Here is a 4,474-nt window from a genome sequence, read left to right on the forward strand (position 1 = left end):
GACGCGGGGGCTTTGCCAGGGCGACTCGGCGCCGCAGATGGATTTATAGGGCCCTTTGGCAGTGACGCGCCCTCCGCTGATTCGCTTTCAGACCCAAACACACGCTGGCCCCCCGCACCGGACCCCGCGGAGCCTCCAAATATCTCCCGGCTGAAGTCACCGGCCCGACATACCGCGGGCTGCGCGGCCGCCGGCGCAGCTCCGCGGCACCCGCTGGCCCCGCGGCGGCGGGGCCGGGCCGGGCCGGGCCGGGCCGGGCCGGGGTAACCCAACACCGCGTCCCTCCCCACCGCCGCTCCGCCGCGCTCCCGCCGCCCGCCGGGCAGACAGACGGACGGACGGACGGACGGGCGGACGGGCGGCGGCGGGGAGGCCGCCCCCTCTTCGCCCCTCGCCGGCCGCAGGTGCCGCCGGCGCGGTCCCATCCGCGCAGTGCGGCGGGGCCCCTCCGCGCAGCCCAGCGAAACCCCTGGGCGGTGTGCGGTGGTTTGACTCGCCGGAGGCCGCTGCAAAGTGTCTGTAAACAGTCTCGGTTTTCAGCCCTGCGCCGTGTATTTATGACTCACCCAGTTGTCCGGAGGTATGAGGTCCCCATGTCGCCGGCGCTATGCATTCAACGCGGCGCAGCCCGGGCGGGCGGTGGGGCAGCGCGCAGGGCTTCTGCGAGCGTTCCGTCCGCCCTGCGTTGCTGCTTTTTTTTTAAAAAAAAAATGTTTTCTACTTTTGGATATTTGGGGGGTGAGGCGCTGGGGCTTGGGATGGAGCAGCGAAACCCCCAGGAGACCAGCTCGCTGCCGGCGCGCGCCGCGCCGGTGCAGCGCCGAGCACCGGAGCTGCGGGGACGGAGGGATCCGCACTGGGCACGGCGGGGCCGGGCCGGCGGCAGAGCTGCCTCCAAGAGTTGTACCCTGGCTGTGGGTTTGTTTCCATACCCCCACCCCCCCACCCCCGGGTGTCTGTATGCGTGTGGTTATGGTGGTGCATTCACACGTGTGCGTACCGGCTCGTCCCTCTTCCCCGAGGAAGGCGAGCTGTGCCCGGACGGCCCCGCCGGGGACCGCTGCCCGGTCCCGGCCCCCCGCGGGCGCGGCTGCTGCTGCGGCGGGGGGCGGCCATGGCTGCTGCCGGGGGGTCCGATAGGGCGGGGTGGGGGTGGGGGGCCGCGCCGAGCCTCGTCCCGGCCGGGCACCGCCACTGCCAGCGGCACCGTGGGCTGCCGTCCCCGACTCTGCCTCCTTGGGCCACCTTGTCTGCTGTACACCCCTTTCCCTCTCCATCTCCCTTCCCCTCTTCCTTTCCCTCTCCCTTCTTCCCCTTTCCTTTTCCCTTTCCTTCTCTCTTTCACCTCTCCCTCTCCCATCTCCTCCTCTCTGCCCCATTCCTCTGTGTACATCCCAGCCAGCCCAGGCCCCACAAGGAGAGGATGCAGGTGGGACCAGCTCCCGCTGACTGTCCTGGGCTTTCTGCACAGACCTTGCTGTGCCCCTCGCCACCCTCTGTGCACCCCTTGGCTAGGAAGCAGGATGAGGACCCCATGCGCGGACTCCAGAGCCAGGTGTGTGCATGCCAACAATGCTTGTTTGCACTTCTTCATTGATGTGAAACATGCAGAATCCTCCAAGCACCCAGTTCGAGAGGAGATCTCAGGCCAGGGGCTGCAGGTCTGTAGAGGAGGTCATGGTCACCTCACTGGGTGTAATGGGAGTGAGGTGCAATCCCTGTGTCTTCTACAGCCAGCGCAGTGAAGGTTTTAAAGATGTGTTTATTGGAAATTTGGAGGGGTCTGCTAATGTCATCTAGATGGGCTGCCAGGACAAAAATTTCCTCAGGAGGCATCTTCTAAATTTCCATCAGATGACAAGATGGAGAGATGAACATGAACCTCCTCACGAAGCCCGTTGGACAGCATGGCATTTCCATCGCTGCAGTCATCCACATGCTGAGGGGAAATTGCACAACTATATTCCTCTACATGGGACATTTATGATGAAGGGGGCAGCCTTCCTTGGGAACATGTCCCCTTCTCTACAGGAGCAACATATTTGCAACTCAGAAATAACATCTGAATGAATTACTTGATTAGATTTTTTTAAAATTTCAGGCGATTTATTTTTGTAACTGTGCCATTTGGGGAAGGACTAATTTGCACAAGAGATTTCTTGTAAGAACAGCAGAATAAAAAACTCCCCCAAAGTTATCTCCTGTTACAAATTTGAAACAGTATTATATATTAGTAGTCACTTAAAAGACATCTTAACTTTTTTTTCAGTACAGATAATCCAGTCACTGGCACCTGGAATAAAAGTTTCTGAAGTGCAGCCTCTACAGACAACAACAAATGGGTGGAACAATGACAGAACAATCAAAAAGAAAGAGGGCATATGGTATCTGTGCAATAAAAACATGGGCATCCAATAAATGCATCTGTTTATATACATGTGCATACCAGAAGGGGACAGGAGAAAGCACTATGAAAGCAGTGGTTGGTTTGGGTCAGCCATACCCTTCAGGTTGTGCTGCCTCTGCCACAAAGTTACTTAGGTGTAGTTGTGAGATGGGTGATGGATGCAAGCGCTGTATGCAGCAAGTGCTGCATACACCAAATGCTGTGTGCACTAGGTGCTGCGTACATCAAGTGCCATAGGCACAAAACGTCATTCCTGGCTCCCAGCCTGAACAGAGCAGGCACAAAGGTTAGAGGAACAGGTACAACATGGTGCCTCTATTAGGGGTCAGGGACTGAGACATGTTGAAGTGAATGTCTTGGTCAGCCCGTTAATGTGCAGTGAGATGGAGTCCTAGTATTTTAACTAAAAGACTATTAACTAAATCTTTACTGCACGTATTGGATAAAGTGAGCTCAATGCATTATTCCTTTGCATGGGTTTTGTCAGTGCAAAGCCACTAATTTTCTTTAAATAACATCAGGCAATGAAGCCAAGACAGAGATTGTGTATCTGTAATACTGCAGGAGTTTATTTTTCCTTGCTATTAAAAGCCGTTGAAAGCCCGGTTTTTAACATACGCATTATTTAGCTCACGTGAACCATAGAGAAAGGAAATGTTATGCAGATGTCTTAGCTGCACTAATAGGATGGTCGAAATAAATGGAGAATAAACCTGCTAGTTCTTAATCACAAAAATAATGTATCTGCCTCTCCCTGCACCACTGTTGCAGGTCTCTTGGAAAGGAGGGTTTACTGAGAGACCTGCTGCTCTTGCTTCATGGAAATTAAAGTAGCTGCTGGAAAATTTCCATAGTTCTATTAAAAGCTAACAAAAGCTACAAAAACTTAAGAATTGATTATATTTTTCTCTAGAGATCATAAAGTTTTAAGCACAAGTGTTTCGGAGCTGCTTGAGATAAAACTTTTTTTGGTGAAGAAAAAAAGGAACTTCTGTCATGAAAAAAAACAGAAAGAGAAAAATGACCCATTCAGACCTAAATAAAGTGTGTCTTTACATTGTAAAGGTTGCCTCTTTTAAAACAAGCTGAAAAGCTGCTTGACATTATGCAGTATGGTCTCATTTTTTGTTTATATGTGTCAACATGATGTATAGATCTCTTAAGATGTCAAGCGCTCCATATTGTCATTTCTAAGTTACCTTTGAAATATGAAACATGATTTCCTAGTCGCAGTATGACTGTTCAGGCAACAAGCAGTTGTTTCTTTAGTAACAGAGGAGATTGCGCTGTGGTTGAAGCGAGTGCCCTTGAAAGTCATCTGAGTACCAGGGAAATGCACTGAGTGGCTGCACACCTGGGGAAGCAGTTGTGTTTTGGGCTGCAGCCGCCTGATCCTGCATGATGTTGAACGCCCTTGGTCATCCTTGGACCTACAGGAGGTCCCTGCAGGATTGGGCCACTGCATGTTTTGATCATTCATTTCCTTTCTTTGATTTAAGATGATTAAGGTTTGTATGAATTCATGTGTTTTGGGGACATGGGCATCCATTCTGCTCTGTACTGGCATCCAGCGCTGGATGTGCCATTCCTGCATCCCGTGGTACGTGTATCATGGTGACTTAACTGGTGGGCAACAGGTGAGACCTTAATTTAGGTAAGAACCAGAGAGAAAATGTGACAGCATAGATATCCCCCTGAGAGGGGAGATGGTCTGTTGGAGCCCATGAGGATTTGCTCAGGTGCACTGCCTGTGCTGGAGCCCAGACTACCTGCATTGCTCAAACAATCTAGTTCAAGTTGGCCCTAATTGATGTGTTTATTAGAATTGTTGTGAGCCAGTGCCAAGGTCTGTTCTTTAGCCTGGAGGCCAACTGCTGCTGTTTGACCACATCCTTCCCACTCCCTCCCAGAGAGGGTGGCTGCACGCACATAGCCTTGGGAATGACTCCTGGTCCCTTTGGACTCCTGCACCCATGTGGGGATGGGGTTACCTGGGACGGCATGGGCCCCAGCATGCCAGCGACTGTTCTCCCAGCAGGATAGTATCAATAGTTGGGCCTGGCAGCA

The 4,474-nt window shown here is 52.7% G+C and overlaps 1 long non-coding RNA gene across 1 annotated transcript; it reads left to right on the forward strand.

The window, feature by feature from the left end:
* Positions 1-353: 353 nt before the first annotated feature.
* On the forward strand, positions 354-2,156 carry LOC141938160 (uncharacterized). The gene is made up of 3 exons (XR_012627187.1): positions 354-580; positions 1,399-1,555; positions 1,855-2,156. It is a non-coding gene; the product is annotated as an uncharacterized LOC141938160 (long non-coding RNA).
* Positions 2,157-4,474: the final 2,318 nt, after the last annotated feature.

Source organism: Strix uralensis, chromosome Z, assembly GCF_047716275.1.
Source record: "Strix uralensis isolate ZFMK-TIS-50842 chromosome Z, bStrUra1, whole genome shotgun sequence".
NCBI classification, from domain to species: domain Eukaryota; kingdom Metazoa; phylum Chordata; class Aves; order Strigiformes; family Strigidae; genus Strix; species Strix uralensis.